We start from the raw sequence: 21,310 nt of genomic DNA, 5'->3' as shown, positions 1-21,310 counted from the left end.
TGTGCAGGTTATATTGGTTGATCAAACATTAAAATACAATAAAAGTCAACATGACCTTGAATCACCATGCATAAAATAAAGGTAAAGGCTCACCTAATATTTTTATTGGATATTGTGCTTTCTTTAGTGGGAATGTCCAGTAATTTGTTCCTTCATTACCTCACCTGGTAGAACAAAAGTACAAAATCATAAATAAATGCATTATAGTACATAATCTTGCACTTATCACACATACAATGCAAAGAAATACAAAGCTATTTAAACCCTTTCTAAGCCTCACAGTGTTAATTTGCCTGTTAATTTTGTCGTTTAACATTCTGAAATGTTCCCTGAGCAGCAGGAACAAAGGAAACCCATTAAAATACTTTCCACACTGTTGTCAGATTCATAACTCATTTTTATTTCACATGGATATGTTAGCTTCTTTATGGGTACAAGCTCTGTCTGTACAAACGATATCTTCCAATCCTGTGACTATGAACAGCTTATCTAGCGAATCATTCAGTAGCATAGAAAGAACTTCTTCTTTTGGCTTTTCCCAGTTAGGGGTCACCACAGTGGATCACCTGTCTGCTCATGATTAGCAGTGGAGTTTTACGGTGTCGAGTTGCCAGCCCGGCGCCCAACCTTCCACAGAAGGCACACACACATACATGCACTCACACCTAGGGCCAATTTAGAGTGTCCAATCCACCTAAAGCATGTCTTTGGGATGTGGGAGGAAATTGGAGCACCAGGAGGAAACACACGTGACCACAGGGAGGACATGCAGACTCCACACAGAAGGCATCCCAGCCGAGGATCGAATTGGAGAACCTCTTGCTGTGAGGCGGCAACACTAACTGCTGCGCTTCTGTGGCCACCCCAGTAGCATAGAAAGAACTAATTGCAGTAAATGAACCTCTCCAGTTGCTTTAGAGTCTGAAATGAATATAATATATAGACAGGTAGATTGGGGTGATACAAACTCTGCTAATTTTGATTATTTTGGTTGGACAATACTAACATGTATTACTTGCATTGGAAGTAATTGTTTCAATTGTACATAAACATCTTATAAGAGTAATTCAAATTTCTGTAATATGCGTTTCTAAACATATATTGTTGTTACTTATACACAAAAAAGTTCATCTCATACAGATTCTGCTTTTCTAGCTATATATAGGAAGGGCATTGCAAATCAAGTATCATCACTTGATAATGTACCTGACTATGGGAGTGGAACAGGCAGAACACACAATGAACATTTTCATGACAGACTGCATGATAACATAAAAGGAAAGAGGTAAAAGCGCTAGTTATAGCAGTCATTCTTTCATAAATGTATCTATTTGTGCAAACAGTATTGCATTTCAGATAAGTTCTCAGACTCAAACAGAACCCATGCTGTTCATTCTTGGTCAGGTCAGTACAGCAGCTGAATCTTGTATTCAAATTTCAGCCCCTGATAACTTTACCAAATGGATGTGAACTTGCCTATGAATGAAATGCGAAATTTTTGAACGAATTGTTGGGAAGTTTATGTACTGAACATAATGTCAGTTTAATAAAATTATGGGAAACATTCCTTGGTAAAGCACAGCATTTCAACAAGAATGGTTTTCATCCCAGTTATATGGCAAAACCCTAAGCATGAAATTCATTGATATAGTGAAAACTTTCCTAGGCTCCAGCAATAACATACATCAAGAAGAGTCCCCCATTCCAGGCTCCAGCAATAACATACATAAAGAAGAGTACCCCCATTCTTTTTTCATATATTTGTAACAAAGTCTATTCTATTGGCAACAGAAAGATTTTTGGCCCTAAACCTAGTGGAACAATTGAAATTAAGACAGATATGGTGCCTATATCTTTGTTTGTGGTCCAGGGCCTGATAATATCCCAGACTGCTTTAAGAAAGAAACAGCAACATCTACTATTACATCCCTAACCTTTCTGTTCAATCGTATGTCACTTTCTTGTTTTGTTCCCTATAGTTAGAAGTGTGCAAATGTTGTACCAATTCATAAAAGAGGAGCTGTGGACAGGATTTCAAATTACCCTCCAATTAGTTTGACATGCTTTATGGGAAAGTGTTTTGAAAGATGTCTCCTCTCTGTATTAGAAAATTAAGGTAAAACTGGTCCTCTGGTTGAGCTATATCAGCATGATTTCTGTAAAGGTAGGTCTATTTAGTCTTTTCCAATCAATTAGTTTAGGCATGAACCATGGTATTAAGTGCAAGACTGATGTTTCTAGATTAGATCTGATTTGTTTTCCTATAAATATAGTAAAACTAAGCATTCAAATTTAAAATCAAGTATCAAACCAAAACCAAAATATAACTGGTCACAGTCTTCCCTCTGTAAAATATAAATTCAAAAAAATAGTGGAGATATTCACCCCAACCCTGGTCCTACCATTCATAAAACCATCACTTCTAAGCCCAAAATAATCCAGTCACCTAATACATCTCAAAGAAAAACGAAACCATTTGGAGCGAGCACTAATCAAACACAAATAAAATAAACAGTGCTCGAACAAGGACTTTACAATAAGCTCCACATCCAGTCCGTGATAAGTCAATAAAAAGTAATTTTATTGATATAAATCCACAAAATTGAAGTTTAGTGCTTTCATCCCTTGAGCAATACTCTGGGACATCATTAGAACTAAGTAAAAGGAAGTGAGGTCAGTATTAAATAACTCAAATCAATAATTAATCAATAAATTAATTACAAGAAAATATACCTCATATATAAACCAAATATTTTTAAAAAAATATTTAAAAAAAAACTTCCATAGAGAAAAATTGTTAAAAGTCATATATTACAAAGTCCCTAAAAATTGTGTATTATAAATGTGTCTATTACAGTTTTAAAGCTTTTCTATTTAATACTGGTGCCAATGAGAAATGCTCATTAAGACCAGGGGCATTAGTAGCATTTAACTTTACAATCCAATAAAATTCTCTAAAATCTAAACTAAACTCCCACCAACCACCTCTGGTTCTTCTGGGAACTACTTCCAAAATTCCAAATTTGAAGTTTGAAAATTCCTAGCATGTAAGTGTGTGCTTTTACAGGGCGTTGTTGATATTACACCTAGAAATAGCATACTAATGTTCATAAATTCTAGAATTTAATGCCCTTTCTGTTTTCCCTACATAATGTTTACAGGTTTGACAAACTGCAATGTAAACTAGTACTCTACTATTACAGTTCCTTTTCTGTAATGTAACTAACCGTGTTCTACCATGGACCTGTGTGGTGTCATGGTCTAAAATAAATGAACACTGCTTACATGTACCACATCTTAATGTGCCTGTCAACCCTAGGGGGTGTTGTGGGATTTTATGCTCTATAAAGAATTTAATATTCTTGCCTGTTTTGTGCACAAATTGCGGACCATGTCCCAGTAAATTAAATATTTCTAAATTGCCTCTAAAAATATTCCAATTTTTCCTAATTATTGATTTCAAAGTCTCACCTTCACCATAAAGAATGATCATACTTAAACTGAATATAGTATTACGTGGAATGAAACTAACATTAGTGATAGCCAAGCCGCTACAAAAAAAGGGGTTTGTATTTAATTCCCCACAAATCTATTATATCTTTAGTAAGTATGGATAATATTTCATCTGGGTACCCTCTAGTCTTAAACATGTTTGTAATACAGTCTACTTCGTTCATAAACCGTTCTTCAGTGGAACACATTCTCGCCACCCTAATAAGTTGTCCTTTAAATATATTTCTCTTATGATGGTATGGGTGACAACTAAGGAAGTCTAGATAAGCATTGGAAAAAGTACAATAACATAGCTTAATTTGCCATCCATCTCCCTCATAGTACTCACCAATGTCTTAGTTTAAACCAATTAAACTGGCTTGAACTGCAAAACTGTCTAACATATTCACAACTGACTATAGCACACAAACTCAATCATCGTCCAGGAAAATGCCCTGCTCTACATAACTTATTACAACCCTTCTGTCCAGCATGGGGCCTCCATTCTAGTAACAAATTCTTATTACTTACAAATAAGAGAAATAATGTTGCAGGAGACTCGCTCTACTCCCAGTGCATTGCTAAACTTTGGAATAGTACACCAATGCAAATAAATCTGTCTATCAAACTCATCACTGTTTAAATATCTTAACTAATCTTGGTTCTGTACATGCTCATCAGCGAGTTAAAACTTTTTCATTGTACAATACTATTCAAATTTTCTCATTAAACAATATTTTCAACCTCTTACTGAAATGACAAAAAAAGTTATACATAACTACTGCCTATATAATCATTGCACGTGTGCTTTCTCTTTAGCAAATTCCACCTCTTTAAATCTTAGAATGTATATATATATTTTTTTTATTTATTTTACATTTGTTGACCAGGATTGTATGACTGAGATGAAGAGCCCTTTTTCAGCAGAGGCCCAAGGAGAAAAGCTCCAACATATTATATAATTTTCATTATAAATTAGCATTAAACAGCAATGTTACAGGATTATTACAAGTAGCAATACAATGTTATATAGTATTAATAATCAGGAGTATAGCAAAACTATTTCAAGATGTATAAAAAGAAATATGTCATTAAGATGAATATAGTTTTTGGGGTAAGTGGTTACAAAACCCAGTTTTATCATAATGTAGTTGCATGAAGGCAAGACAATTACAATAGAATGTTTTTCTGAGGCAATTTGCTTAATAGATTTTAGAAGACAGTAGAAAGAGTATTCAGAGAAGATTAGGGAGAGCTAGTGAGAAGAGTGAGTTAAGTGCAGAAAGTAGATTAAGGTATGAGAAGTAGAGGATGTTTAAAAAGGGAGAGTGCAGTGGCAGGGCCAGTGACTTTTAAAGTGCTCTTTGGTGGCTGTCTTAAATTGTTTAGGATGTATAAGGGTCCTGATTTCTAGTGGAAGCCTATTCCAGGCAATAGTGGGGTGATACTTGTACATGTTGCATCCAAATTTAGACTTGGGTTTGTAGATTTGAAGTAGGTCTTGGTTAGAGCTTCAGAGAGGTCTGGAGGGAGAATAATGGGAGATGAGAGGGGATAGTGCTGGGCAGTAGGAAGGTGTAGGATAGAATGGATGATCTGGAGCTGAGAAAGAAGAAGCAGCTGGTGGGGTAATTCAAGCCAGTTTAGGTGTTTTAGAGAGAGACAGTGATGGGATTTGTAGGTTTGTTGGACAGCAAATCTAGCTACCTTGTTAAAGGTAGATTCGAGTTTGGTCAGGAGTGCTGAGTTAAGATCTGTGAGAATTTGAGAATTGTACATTAGACTGGGTAGAAGGCAGGTAAGAGTGAGAGTAATCTTGGCTTCAGAGGTAAGGAATTTCTTGTTATGGTAAAGGAGCCCTAGTTTTGAATGAGTCTTTTTGATACAGTTATTAACATGCAAGTCAAATTTAAGCTAATTGTTGATGGTTATGCCCAAGAGTGTAGTGTTGGATTCTACCTGAATGGGAATGTTATTAAGGGACTGTATGGAGAAGGAGGATTTAATATTGTTGAACGTTTTAGGTAGGAAGACTAACAGCTTTGTTTTTTTTAGGGTTAAGGATGAGCTGGTTGTTGGACAGCCATGTTTCAATTAAGTTAAAAGATGCCTGAGTAGCTGAGAAGAGCTTAGAGGGAGAGTTGGCTGTGGTGATGCCTGTAGAGTCATCTGCGTATTGTACTAAAGATGACTGAGAACAGGAGGTATAGAGCTGATTAGTAAAGATATTAAAAAGTAAAGGCCCTAGGATAGACCCTTGAGGTAAACTCATTTTTACAGGGAGAGGAGGGGAAAGTGCAGAGTGTCATCTCACTGATTGAGATCTATCAGTAAGGTAGCTTGAGAGCCATGCAACAGTATCAGAGGAAAAGGTGAGGTTATGCAGTTTGTACAGCAGAAGAGAGTGGGAGAAAGAGTTGAAAGCTTTTGAGAGGTCCAAGAATAGGCAAGAAATAAGTTAATGGTTGTCCATTGCAATAGAGACAGTGTTTAGGAAGGATAATAGAGCTGTAGTGGTGCTATGTTTGGGTCTGAAGCCATGTTAAGTGGGTTTAAGCAGTATTTTCCTGTATTAGATACTGCATAACTTGTTTATGAATACATTTTTCTAGTACTTTAGAGAGAGGGGAGAGGATATTGATAGGTCTAAAGTTGGAGATATCAGAGGAGTTACCTCCTTTGTGTATAGGTAGAGTGTAGCATTGTTTCCAGATGGAAGGGACTTTAGATTCAGAGATAGAGCAATTAATTAGGATAGATACAGGAAGAGCAAGAGAGTCAGCTGCTAGTAGAAGAAAAGTGGAAGGTATATTGTCAGCTGATGCTGAGCATGGTTTTAATTTAGAGAGTAGAGTTTTGATGTAGCTAGTAGGTACAGGTTTGAGGGAGAAGGTATTTGAGGAGATAGTATTAGGAGTAGGTTCAGAAAAGTTGGAGATGTTAGTAGTAGAAGGGTTTGGGTTAGGGTTCAGTAGCTTAAATATTGAATCGCTAAAATAGGTATTGAAGATAATGGCAGTTTCTTCAGATGTCTTGTCTGGGCATGAATTGGGGGAGCTAAGATTACCGGGATGTAATATTTGGTTAATAGAGTTCCAGAATTTTTTAGGATTAGATTTTAGGGCTGTGGGAGGTTTGTTATAGAAGTCCTTTTTATCTTTGTTTATGTGTTTTTTGTCAGATTTCTGAGTTCTTTATATTTTTGCAAGTCTGCAGGGAGCTTAGTTTGTGACCATTTTTTCCATAAATTGTCTCTAGTTATCACAAGGGCACGAGTGGCTTTTGAAAGCCATGGAGATATGGTGGACTTAATTCAGACTTTGTGAGGGGGAGCAACTGAGTCTAAGATGCTAAGGAAGGTGGAGTTGAAAGCTAGGACTGCTTTTTGTAGTGGGAGTTGGGTAAGGAATTTCCAGTTTACTTTAGAGAGGAGGACGTTAAAGGTTTCTGGATGGAAGTTAGAAAGTTGATGACAAGTGATAAATCTAGGAGGTTTTGAGAAGTGGGGAGTGAACCTAAACACTTTTATAGGGGAGTGATCACTCAGGGTGTTTGGTAGGGTTATGATATTTTTAAGGATTAGATACAAGTACCCAGTCAATAAGATTACTAGATGTGTGAGAGTTGTTTGTATGAGTAGGTTGGGAGATTAGCTGTGTAAAGCCATATAAATTAATATGAGTATTAGAGTTTGGATTACTGAGAGTTAACCAGTTAATGTTGACATCCCCAAGGAGGATAGTTTCATTGGGAATGTGTTGAGAAAAGTATGAAAGAATATTTTCAAGCAAAGGAATGTTGTCTCCTGGAGGAATATAGATGGCTGCTACTGTGATAGTGGTGTAGTCATTGATTTTAAGGTTAGCTGTAAGTAGTTCAGCAGGAGAAAAGGATGGGATAGGTTTCATAATACTTGCAATGGTGAGGTGGTTGGAGTAGAAGATGGCTATGCCACCCCCTTTTTTGTTTTGGTGATCTATGCAGAGTATATTATAACCAGAGGGGGAGAATGTCTTTATCAGAAATTTGGGGTTTTAGCCAAGTCTCTGTTAGGGTTATGACATTAGGGGTGTGGAAGGCTATCCAGGCATGGATTTCACTAACTTTGTTTAGAATACTACGGGTGTTTATAGAGTAAAAGGAAATATGTTTTTTTGGAGAGGATGAGTTTATTAAGTAGGGAGAGGTAGAGTTATTCATGGTGGGGTGATGGATGGGCCCAGGATTTGGATGTATGTCTCCTGATAGAAGCAGAGCTACATGAAGGTGGTACAGTTTGAATTTAAGTGGGTTGTAAGCCAAGAACTTAGTCTTGTTTTTTAGATGCTAGAGAGTGAGGGGAAGGAAGTTTGATTGAAGGCAGAGAGATGTTCATGGAAAAGATAGAGGAGGAGATTGTAATAGATTACTGCAGAGATGAGAAGCAGTTAGTATGGGGATTAGTGGGATCGCTATGGACAGGTGGCAATGGAGTAGCATAAGATGTAAGAATGAGAAGGAGAGGTAATGGAGGCAAGAGGGAAATAGAGAGGGTTGCAACAGTCATGGCCTAAGGTGGGAAGTAGGATTGGGGTGGAATGAGGAGAGGGTAAGGGACTAGGAAAAGTAAGTTGTTAGACCTGTTAGAGAGTTGAAGTAAGATTTAAGTGAAACAACTTGTAGGGGGAGTAGGAGATTTGTAGGAAGAAGGAGGATTTCCAGCAGACTAAACTATGAAGTGATAAGTAAGGGAAGGTAAGGTATTAAGAATGTTTTAGCAGACAGGAAGGGGTGGAGTTAGGGGTGGAAGGGATTAGGTGGTTAGGAGAGTGGGATAGGCCAGGAAATGGCAGTCACCACAAGAAACAATCAGCAGGCCAGGAAGGTAACAGTAAGGAGCACACAGTGAGAGTCAGCAGGTAAGTAGAAAAGGTGGGGAGGTGTACATAGAGAAGGAAGAGATGTTATAGCGAGGTATACACAGGTATTTGCAGTAAGATAAAAATAGTTAAAAGGAAACCACAAACAGAAGAACAAAAGTAATATAGCTAACTAAGAGAGAGTTGACACTAGGGTAGTGACTAACTTACAGATGGCAAAGAGAGACAGAGGCAAGGTTTCAAAACAGGTGAGTATTGGGGGGGGGTCTCAGTGGTATGCAGGTATCCTGTACAGTAGACAAAGTAAAACTAATTTGTGGTGGGTCTATGTTAAATCTTCGAACACTGGAAATGAACGTCATATGCTCGAGACCATATGATCGACATTTCAAGTGTTCAAAGATTGACTTTTAACAGTGCTGTACAGTGCAGAATGGGAAAATTTCCCTTTTCTGCACTGAAGTGCGGTTTCGGAGGAGTTGGTGTATTTAAGCAGGGGGGTATGCAGAGAGGCTTGCCCCCCTGCTCGCACTGTTAAGGTGTGTTTTTCTTTTTTTTTTTTTTTTATATACCAACATCCAAATGTTGACCATATGGTATTCGACATTTTGGACATTTGAATATTTGACATAGCCCCCTGCTCCCACTGTTAAGGTATGTTTTTCTTTTTTTTTTTTTTTATATTCGAACATCCAAATGTCGACATTTTGGACATTTGAATATTTGAAATAGACCCTTTGTGGTATGAGCTTAAAACATTCTTTAGTGTAAAATGGCTATACAATACAGCACAGGTGTAATTCCAGGAGTTGGAGCAGTATCAGTAAAGGTAGACGCAGACTTGAGGGAAGACACTTTGCTTTTAAAACCTAGGGAAAACAGGAGGGGAGAGAGTGTGTTGAATATAAAAGCTAGCAAAAAAAACAAAAACAACAGAGGTACTATACACACAACTACTGATAAAAGTGAGAGAGGAGTTAGTTGAGATAAAATATGAAAAATACAGAAATAAATAAAATAAAGTACATATGATATTAACTTTACAGATTAGAGCAGTAACAATGTGAGACAAAAGTTCAGTAACTTACTTCTACTATAGCAGTTCACATAACAATTGTAATACTAGTAACCATAACGTCTTAATGTAAAACAACTGACAATAACAATTTCTGATGTACTTCATGTAGTAAACATGTGCCATTTTGTAGATGAAATAATCAAACTGAGATATGAGAATATAGCTGAACAGAAGTTCTATACTTTTAACTCTTGAATTCTACAAGCCAGGTTAAGGAGTTAAAACAATTGGCAGTCTCATGGCAACAGAACTTAGAACTAAACAAAGTGAGCTATACTTCACATCCATAAGACTGCTACTAAAAGTATTTGACATAGAGGTCATGCAATAAAGCAGTCACTGTTAAATGCCAATTAATGCAATACCTAGATTCTACAAACCAACTGTCACCAGTTAATACTGCTAAAGAAATTCAAACTGCCATCTACAGATATATGTTAAAAGTGTACAATAGAGCAATCGCTACTAAGTAGAAATATATCCAGAAGCAAATAAAAAAAAGAACCTATATCTATTTATGTACAGCCTTTCACTTGTGTGGCATGAGACAATAACTCAGCCAAGTAATGACTTCCCAAATATTTGAAAAGATGCTTACCAAAGTCCCACAAATAAGTTGCAACAGCACACAAAGCTCTTCCAAATGAAGTAAATGCAATTTAAATGCAGAGTACAAGTGAAAAGCTGTTTAAATCAGTACTATTAGGGACCTGCACACCACTGACATGAAGCCACAGACTAGTAGGAAGAGGAAAACAAAACGGCACAGAAACACTAACAGTTTAAAAATGCCCCAGAGGATTAAAGGTGAGAGACAAAGAGTAGGATGCAGGGAAATGTAGTATATGCATAGTGAGATAAATAGGAGAGTAAAGGGGTATTCTGGGCCAGGAAATGGCAGTCACCACAAGAAAAAAATCAGCAGGCCAGGAGGGAAACAGTAAGGAGCACACAGTGAAGTCAGCAGATAAGTAGAAGAGGTGGGGAGGTGTAGATAGAAAAGGAAGAGATGTTATAGCGCGGTATACACAGGTATTTGCTGTAAGATAAAAACAGTTAAAAGGAAACCAGAAACAGAAAAACAAAAAGAGTACAGCTAACTAAGAGAGAGTTGAAACTGGGGTAGTGACTAACTTATAGATGGCAAAGAGAGACAGAGGCAAGGTTTCTAAACAGGTGAGCATTAGGGGGGTCTCAGTGGTATGCAAGTATCCTGTACAGTAGACAAAGTAAGACTAATTTGTGGTATGAGCTTAGAACATGCTTTTAGTGTAAACTGGCTATACAATAGAGCACAGGTGTAATTCCAGGAGTTGGAGAAGTATCAGTAAAGGTAGATACAGTCTTCACAGAAGACACTTTGCTTTTAAAACCAAAGTCCCACAAATACAGCATACAAAGCTCTTCCAAGTGAAGTAAATGCAGTTTAAATGCTGAGTACAAGTGAAAAGCTGTTTACATCAGCAATATTAAGGACCTGCACACCACTGACTTGAAGCCACAGGCTAGTAGGAAGAGGAAAACAAAATGGCGCAGAAACTATGAATAGAAAATATGTATAAATGTAACTACTGTTTGTGTATAAATGTAAATAGAATGCAAATAAATCTCTCCATCAAACTCACCACTGTTTAAATATCTTAACCAATCCTGATTCTGTACATGATCGTCAGAGGGTTAAAACTTTTTCATTGTACAATACTATCCAAATACTCTCATTAAACATAATATTCTCAACCTCTTACTGAAATGACAAAACAATTTTTATACATAACTGCTGCCTGTACAATCCACTAAGTTGCACATGTCCTTCCTCCTTAGTAACTTCCACCACTTTAAATCTTAGAGTGCATATGTATAAATGCAACTAATGTTTGTGTATAAATGTAAATACAAGTCTAACAACTGTTTGTGTAGGAATGAAAACAGAAGCATAACTACTCTGTTTTTGACTGGAACTTTGTATAATGCAATGTAAGCAAATTGAGCTTTTATCCCCGGGCGTGCACTGAAAATTGATTATTCCCAGTCAAACTATCCTCGTAAACAAAGACAAACAAATAAATAAGTAAACATATAAATAAATTGTCTAAAGCATTTGCTACCATTCCTCATCACATGAATGCAGACAATATGATTCATATCTCTTCAAATCCCTTAATAACCAAAGGGGTTTCCATTTCGCTTGCAGGTAGTCACTACAGAGTTAAGACTAGTAACTATATAATTATATTTTCAGACTGGGCACCTATCAAGGCTGCAGTTCCACAGAAGAATTGTGTTTCAATATGCACTTTCCCTGAATTTCTCTACCAATTTCTGGATGGCAACATATGCTGATGATTTAAAAATTGGTACTTTAATAACAAAGTCATTGATCCACATACCTCTCAACTGTCAAGCTTTTTGCAGAATCCCCAAATTTTTGCCTCATATTTTTGGTCTGTTCCTCATAAAATGTGTGCTTTTCTGGCAAATCACTGGAATGATCTGAGGACTGAAGTTACTAAATAATGACATACATTTGAGTTTCAGACTACAAATCATTCACAAAATGTATGTTAACACAAACTCTATTACTCTTGCAACTTCTCTTTAGTAACTTCTACCTCTTTAAAGCTTAGAATGTATATGTATAAATGTAAATATAAATCTAACTACTGTTTGCATATAAATGTAAATAGAAATGTAACTACTCTTTGTGTTTGACTGGAACTTACTATAATGCAATGTAAGCAAATAGAGTTTTTCTCTCCAGGTTTCCACTGAAAATATGTATTACCCAGTCATACTTTCCTGGTAAACAAAGACAAACAAATAGATAAATAACTAAACAAATAAATAAAATTGTAAAAGTAAATATTTAATATTTAATATAATAATAATGATATATGTAATTTAAAAAATATACATAATTAAATATATTTATTAATGACCTCTACATTACTTAAAGGTCTGCTGCCTTTAACTTTAAAACTGAGTTGATTGAGATGTGACTGTTTAAACAAGGAGAGGAAGAAACATTTGGTTTAAGTTGTCACATCAACTCCCTGTGTCTAGTTATTGTCTCCCAATGCCGCCCCCCCCCCTCTGTCATGGGTGTCACTACTTCAAAAATGCCAAAGTAAATTTTTGAGAAGTCAGCACAAAACAAAGAGTGTTTATATAGGGTATTATTGCTGTTGTGTTTCAAAATATCATAACAGTGTTGTTTGATTCATTTACAAAGATATATTTCTATTTTTCCTATATAGAAAGCACTGCAGCTTGCCAGGTAAATCACATCTGTAAAAGAACAAATACCTTTAGTGAAATAGACTTGAGAAAAACAGTAGTTGTCAAGATCTAAATATTCTTTCTTAAGAATATAGCTACACTGGTAACATGCAACACAGTTATATGCCTCCTTTGCCTTCTGTGTTCTGATAAGGGTATTGTGGTTTGATTTTAACACATCTTTTGAATTTTTACCCATTTTATAAACAAAATTAGGTTTGTCACCTAATATGTGGAAATATGTTCATTACTTCTGAAAATATTCCAATTTCTTCTAATAACATCTTTAATAAGATTTGAATGACTGTTATATTTTAACACTAGTGCCCTAGTAAAATTATTGTTAGATCCATTGTTTACAGGTATTTGTTTCTGATGAGGTTTTAGAATAAGTCTGCGTCTGAATTCCAATACCCTGATGGGGTCTATATCTCTTTCTCCACTCCACATTGACCTCAGAAGTAATTTTAATAACTACAGCATTAGGGTATCTGCTGTCCAGAAATATTTTTATTAATATGTACTTCTCCTTGGTGAATGACTTGTATGTTTAACACACTCTTGTTAACCTAAAAAGTTGACCCTTTATTTTATTCTTTTTCAAAACATAGGGGTGAAAACTCTTATAATGTAAATATATATTTGAAAATGTAGATTTATGGTATATAGTAGAATCATAACAGTTGGTGTTCTTGAAAATAGTCCAACCTAGTTAGTTCACCCTATCTTTGGTATGTGTGTTTGTATATGTGTGTGTGTGTGTGTGTGTGTGTGTGTGTGTGTGTGTGTGTGTGTGTGTGTGTGTGTGTGTGTGTGTGTGTGTGTGTGTGTGTGTGTGTGTGTGTGTGTGTGTGTGTGTGTGTGTGTGTGTGTGATCTTAAGAAAACTAGTAGTCTTCCTGATATAACTTATAAAATCATTTACTGAGGTTCCCAAATCAGACCATATGATTAAAATATCATCTAGGTAACAAAATATGAGTTCCACCATGACTCATAAGGGGGAACTAAAAACTTATCTTTTGTCCCAGCAGAACTTAACAAGATTGGCATAAGTCAGGGAGCAAACTACACCCATAGCCACCCTTTTTAATTGTCTGTAATATTCCCATTTAAAAATATGAAATCATTCGGTAAGGAAAATTCCATCAATTTCATAATAAGTCTGGTTGTTTTACTGTCTATGTGCTCTATTTCAAGTAAAGATGCATGAAAAACTTTGAAACCAGTTTCATGTGAAATGCTGGTAAAAAGATCCACTATATCAACCATTAAAAAACTGTGTCACTGAAATCATTCTTAGGAAATGTACTTAAGTCCCATGAGTCCTTGAGAATATGACTTTATCCAGACATGATAAGGGTATGTTTTAAATCCACATGCTGCTATACTTAAGTTGTGTAGTGGATCACCAATGTTTTTGTGGACTTTGGAATACACAAAAGAGCTAGCATAATAGGATTATTGTTGGACAAAGATATATACTCAGGAGTAATAAATCCTTGGGAAAGGGAATCTTCCAAACAAAGATCAATTTTTTATATATATCGTATATTGATTACATTCTTAGACATAGAAATATATTTTTCTATGTCCTGCAATAACTCAAAAATCTTTCCCACATAATCCATTTTGTCATCTATCACCATTCCACCACACTTATTTGGTTTCATTATCCTGACTGTGGGGTAATGTTGCAAAGATAATAATAAAGAATGTTCAATGTGGGATAACTTGGAGTGTTTGGGGTGGCACAACTTTGTCATAACTGGGTCTATATTATGTCAGTGAAATGACATTACAGTGAATGCCATTTTGCTGACACATATAGACCTAAATCAGAAAAGAGCGAAAGCTCAGGTCAGCTTAAGCTAAGCTAAAGCTAAGGTCGCTTGGCCTGAGCCACAACATTGCCCTTTAAATGGCTGTAGTGTGATCTCAGAGTTGGTATATTTAGTTGGGGGGGTGAAGCCCCCTACTTTGTAATGTTTTAAGTGGTATGTTGTGTTTTGTTGGTTCACCGATTTTTTCCATGGGAAATAAAAATCGGTAATCTTGGATTTCCCTTTTTTAAGATTTCAGCCTGTATGTGTTGGCAAAATGGCATTTGCTGTAATGCCATTTCACTGACTTAATATAGACCTGTCATAATTATATAAGTCCCTTTCGCATGCTTTTTGAAAAATACCAACTAAGTTTTGCATGTTGGGGTTAAATACTTTTTTTCTGTTTATTATTGAAGAATCAAAAAAAAATTACATTATGTAATATAATACAAAGAAAATAAAAATGAAAAGGAATTCCAGCTTTTGTATGACTTTCACAACATGTACAGTTAGGGGTGGAGCCTAAATGGCTAACTGAAAGCAGCAGTATTTTGGAGTTCTGTATAACTAGTTAAATAAGACAGGTAAAATATTCCTTTTTTTCTTCAAAGTATAAAATCTTATAGATAAAGGACTAATTTGCATAATTAGAAACTTTGGTGAAGTTGTACAAATAATTTCCTGTCAAAAAGCTTGGAGATATATTCATTTGTTAAAATGAGCAACTCAAAGAATTCTCACCAGGATGCTGCCTTAAAGAAGGAACTACAACAGATGGCATCTACCCTGCAGGATTTGTCTTTGAAGATGGATGATTTTAAAGATAACCTGGAAAATCTTAAAACAAGCAATCAAAAACAGGATGACACCCTCAAGGAAATGCTACAGCAACACCAGACAAGGATAACAGGAATAGAGGTTTCTCTGAATGACTTAGAAAGCAGACTTAAGGAAGATGAAACACAGAAAGAACTGCTTCTTAAACAAAACACTTGGTTAGTTAATAAAGTAGATGACCTGGAAAATAGGTAGAGGAGAAATAACATCAGGATTTTCGGATTACCTGAAAACACAGAAGGTAAGGATATTATTTCCTTTTTATCAAGCTAGATCCCTGACATTTTAAATTTAAAAGAAGGAATTTCCTTTGGCATTGAAAGGGCACACAGAGCTCTTGGGAAACCTGCCACTAACTCAAACTCCCCTCCTAAGTCAATAATTATCAAATTTCTTTCATACTTGGACAAGGAACTGATTTTAAAATCTGCTTGGAGGAAGGCACCTCTAAAATAGAAACAGATATGATTTGATAACGACTATTCATCTAGAATAATGGAACAAAGGAAAAAAGCGTGGCCAATGATAAAGTTTCTGAAACAAAATAACATCAAGGCACAACTTGCATATCCAGCTAAGATAAGAATACTGTATGCCAATGAGATGAGGACTTTTATTGACTTAGAGGAAGCCTCTTCATTTATTAAAACTAATAATGTGATTACTTTACCAGAAGATATGGATTGGATGTCACCTTCTCTCAAGAGAACAAAAGAAACAAATGTCTGGACAGATATCAAAAAGAAGAAGCAAAAGACTGATACTGTTACAGCCAAATCTCTCAAAGCATCTACTATGATATGAATTGTTTTAACATTACTTTTTTTTTTTTAAATATTTTTATTCATTTCCAAAAACAAGAAAACATGAATGCAGGTTATTTATGACAATGATGTATTTACAAATTATTTAAAAAGGTAGGGTGTCTATTGTTGACATATAATTGACTTTCTATACAATTGTTTCCTGATTATAATCTGCTGCAGTCATTATTCTCCAGTATTTCAGTTACTTTTTGCCATGCTACGTATAATGATGTAGTTCTTTCAGTTCTTCCTTTAATAGTGTTCATTTCCAATTGTGATACTGCTGACACCATATTCATGAATTGCTTAAAAGTTGGAGAAGCTTTGGAATTCCAGTTTGATGTAATGTTCTTCCTTGCAATAGCTAGGAGAGTCCATAAGATTACATATTTTGTTCTTGGCACACAATCGGGTACAGGTGCATTAAACAAAATAACAGATTTGGCAATCTGGAATTTATCATTGAATACCATTTGCAGAAAATAATTTACTTTATCCCAATATGGTTTAATCAAATGGCATTCATAGAACATATGTTGCCAGTCTGCTTTTATTGATAAATCACATCTCCAGCAGCCAATATTTTTCTTAAACATAAGTTCCATTTTATGAGGGGTTACATAAGATCTGTGTATGAATTGCCATGTAAAAAGTCTCCAATGTAATGAAAGTGATGTCTGCTTTGGAGAGAGAAGAATTAGTTTTTTATCTCTGTCATTTGGCACATGTCCATTAACTGATCTATAATAATTCCATATTTTGTCATTATTATGCATTTTTATTTTTTTGTTTGTTTTATAAATATATGATAAGTATCCCTTTCCAGTAATGGGTTGATTTGTTAGTAATATTATATGTTCTATAAGGTTAGGAACATTTTGTCTTATTGATGGTTGCATTGTTTCTTGTTTGCTTAATATATACTGTCTTAATTCTTGTACATGTAAACCACAAACTATCTTCCATATTTAATTTCTGTTTAATCTGGTCTATTGTCAGAGGTTTTCCAGAGTTTAGCAATTGATGCCAATATATTAATCCCTTTTCTTTAAGCATGTTGACTACTTCCATATTAAATGTTATTATATTACCTTGTGTGTACGCTACTGGATATAAAAGAAATGACCATGCTTTAATATCAGGATTGCTATTAATAAGAGTTTGGAAAATTTTTAATGTATAAGTAATGTATTTGGAACTTATATTTTTATTCTTATGTATCATCATATATTCCTTCATCAGCCATAGAAAATGGTTTGGTATGAAATCTGTATACTTATTTGCTACTACAAATCCTGATTTTAACCAGATTCTCTCATGAACTAGCTTCCATTTTGATGTATATTTTGTATTTAGCCATAACAATATTGTTTTAATAATGGATGAATGCAAATATATTTCTATGTCTGGTAAACCTATGCCACCTATATCCCAATCATGTAGATGATACTTCATAGCTATCCTTGGTTTTTTTGGATACCATAGGAATCTTACCATTAAATCATTTAATTGTTTTAGGTGCGATTTAGCTGGTGGCAAAGAACAAGCTTGTATGACATAAAGAATTTTTGGAAATATGATCATTTTAATTATATAAAGCCTTTCTTCCATTGAAAAGAAGAATTTATTCCATCTTTGTATTAGATTTTTAATATTATTTAAGGTCTCTTTGTAATTTGTTTCAATTGTAGTATCTAAGTTGTTAGTTATTATAATTCCCAAGTATTTAATTATATTATCTGTAGAGATATATTTATGGTATTTTTTATTTAGATCTTTTTTATTAGTATTTATAAGCAATACATTTGTTTTGTTCTCATTAAATTTAAGACTTGAAAAGTTTTGAAAGTTTTGAATTGAGTCCCATAGTGCTTTTAAACTGCTATTATTATTTTTTGAGGTAATTAAAATATCATCAGCAAAAAGTTGAATTTTAAGCTCTAGGCTGTTGTCTAGTTGTATTCCTTCAATATTTTTATCTATACATATATTATTTGCTAAGGGTTCAATGACTAGCGCAAACAATAACTGAGAAAGAGGGCAGCCTTGTTTTGTGCCCTTAGTTATTTTAATAGATTTAGACAGACAAGATCCCAGTTTTATATAAGCCAATGATTTTTCATATAATGATTTTATTAACAAAGTGAAGTTGTTTGAGAAGCCATATTCTTCTAAAACTAACCACAGATAATCCCAGTTCACTGAATTAAATGCACTATTTATGTCTAAGCTAATAACATTAATTTTGTTTTTTGTGACATTTATATAATCAATTAAGGAAATAATTCTTTTAATGTTGTCATAAGTGTTCCTATCTTTTATAAAACCTGTTTGATCCTCCTCTATCAAAAGTGGTAGTAATTGTTTTATTCGAGCAGCATGTATTGCCATAAAAAATTTATAATCTATATTAAGAAGTGAAATGGGTCTGTATAGGTTCATAGGTTCATAGGTTCATACTAGGCTATCTGCCCAAGGGCATTTATAAGCCTAGCCCATAGTTATGTGGCTTTCGCCACCCCTTTAGTTTGAATAAAAACTATGCCTATCATTTTGCTGTGCCTCTGTCAAGCAGTGACGCTGAAGTAATCCCTGGGGTATATCTGCAATCTCCCATCCATTGGTCAAGATTCCTCTTGAACAAGACCAGAGAGGTGCTCTGCCTCACATGTACCGGGATTTTGTTCCACAGCATAGGGAGTCTCTGGGTGATGAATCTGTCCCTCCAGCACGTTCTATTTATAACCGTGTCAAGGTTTAAGTCTCCCGCCCTTGTGGTTCTGAGGGATCTAGATTTTTGAGGTGAAGCATATTCATCAAATCTGGGTTTGACATGGCCTTATATGTCAGGCACAGGTCACCTCTGAGCAAGCGGTATGAGACTGAATAGAGCTGGAGTTCTTTCAGTCGGGCAGCATAAGACATATTTTTGAGACCCTTTATCCTTTTGGTGAGGAACTTTTGGGGCCTTTCAAGCTGCAGCAGGTGTCTGGTCAGATACATTCCGAACGGGCATTGTACTCAATTATAGGTCTAATAAGTGATGAGTACAGGGGACGATGACCTCCCTTGATCTAGATGTGAATCCCTTCATGATCAGGTGGGTGATATAGAAGGTTTTCCTAACTACTTTAGCAACATGAGTGTCAAACGAAAGGCTACTGTCAACCTGGGTCCCCAGATCTCTGATGACTTTTTCTGTGCTCAGTGGATTGCCACCTATATGGTAGCTAGGGGTAGCCTTGTTTTTCCCAAAGGGTATGACTATGCATTTTTTGGCGTTTAACTTCAGGCCATGGCTCTGGCACCAGTTATCCATTTCTGTGAGGCCCTTCTGGAGGATATCTGTGTCAGATGTGTTTTCGACTATGGCGCCCAGTTTGCAGTCATCTGCAAACTTTGTCAGCCATAACCCTCCTGTGTTTGCTTGTACTTCAGAAAGTAGATGCCGAACAAGAGTGGACCCAGGACTGAGCCCTGTGGGACACCACTTGTGACAGGCTTTGAGTCTGACATGGCTCCAGCAACTCTGACCCTGTGGGTTCTGTCACTTAGCCAGTTTGCAACCCATCTTGTGATGTATGGGTTTACATTCAAGCTGATGAGTTTTTCGATGATACCTGAGTGGGGTATTGTGTCGAAGGCCTTTGCCAGGTTGAGGTAGGCTGTATGGACTGCCTTTCCTCATCAATGGCCTTGGTGACTGTCTCGAAAAAGTCAACCAAGTTTAAGAGGCAGGATCTGCCTTTGACAAAGCCAAACTGAGTTGGATCCAAAGTCTGCAAGTTCCCTATGTCTTTATTTATGAGTTCCATTATGATCCTCTCCATGGCTTTGCAGATAAGGCTTGTCAAGCTAATGGGCGGTAATTTCCAGGGTCTGTGGAGGCACCGCCTTATGAAGTGGGACCACAGTCGCCGTGCGCCACTCCTTGGGTACGTATCCTGAGGTGAGGCTAAGATTAAACAGCTGTCCTAACTGTGGGTTTAATTCCTCATTGAGTTCATGAAGCACACAGCCGGGGACACCATCCGGTCCCATGGATGCTGTGTTTTTTGCCTTAGTGAGGGCAGTTCTCACCTGGGCGTTGGAGATGTTTGGGGCTACAATCCTCTGGGATAGGTATCTCTCCTTTGGGGAGGTGAGAAGTTTGCACTGAACCTGTCAGCCAGTATGTTGGCAATGTGTGTAGGTTCAGTAATTTTCACATCATTTTGAACTAATTCTGAGCATATCTGGGAGTTTCCTCCTAGGTTTCTAACATAGCTAAAGAAGGCCTTATGATTCTCTTTAGAGTCCTTGGCGATTTTTCTCTCAAAATTTGCCTTGGATGATTTTATGAGAGCTCTTAGTTTTTACTTATAATGATCAAAGGTGTCTTACCTTTCAAGGATTTTGCTCTATCTTGTAGTAGCTTCCTCCTTTTGTTGTAGAGCTTGTTTATGGCTGGGGTCCACCAGACTGGACGCTTGCCTTTGGTACAGAGAGTCTTAGTTTTGTTTGGGATTGCCTGATCCATGCAGTCCTGTAGGTGCTGGTAGAAGGCATTTGTAAGTGATTCAGCGGTTTGAGTAATGTTTACCACTGGCTCAGGGGCCTTAAAGGAGACCACACTAGTTTTTAGAAGTGTGAAATCGGCTTTTGAGAAGTTTTTCACTGTGGTCTTTTTGTTTCAGGTGGGGCGGGATGAGGACCTCCAGCGAGATTAGTTTATGATCTGATCTCACCAGTGAGGGGTATACTTCCGGTGTTGAACATTTTGATCCCATGTTCGTGATGATGAGATCAAGTATGTTTTCTCCTCTTGTGGGGATGGTGACTAGTTGTTCCATGGCATTTGAGTTTATGAACTCCAGGAATCTTTGGGTTAGAGTGTTCGGGCTTGAGTAGTGTTCCCAGTCTATATTAGGGTAGTTAAAGTCACCTAGTATGATGGTGTTTGGAGATACATTTATCCCTCCAATGTTTTCAGGAAGGCCATGTGAGGTTCCTGAGTTTGAGAGGGTGGCCTGTAACATGCTACAAATTGCAGAGCAGTCTTGCCTATGGTTAATTGCACCTGGATGGTCTCCGATGCATCATGCGTTGCCACCAACCTTGAGGTGTGGGTGTCCTTTATGAATATGGACACCCCTCC

The sequence above is a fragment of the Protopterus annectens genome, chromosome 6.part0 (genome assembly GCF_019279795.1).
Source record: "Protopterus annectens isolate FY-2018-M chromosome 6.part0, PAN1.0, whole genome shotgun sequence".
In the NCBI taxonomy this organism is placed as follows: domain Eukaryota; kingdom Metazoa; phylum Chordata; order Ceratodontiformes; family Protopteridae; genus Protopterus; species Protopterus annectens.
The sequence above is the reverse complement of the archived record's forward strand: the minus strand, read 5'-3'. Positions refer to the sequence as shown.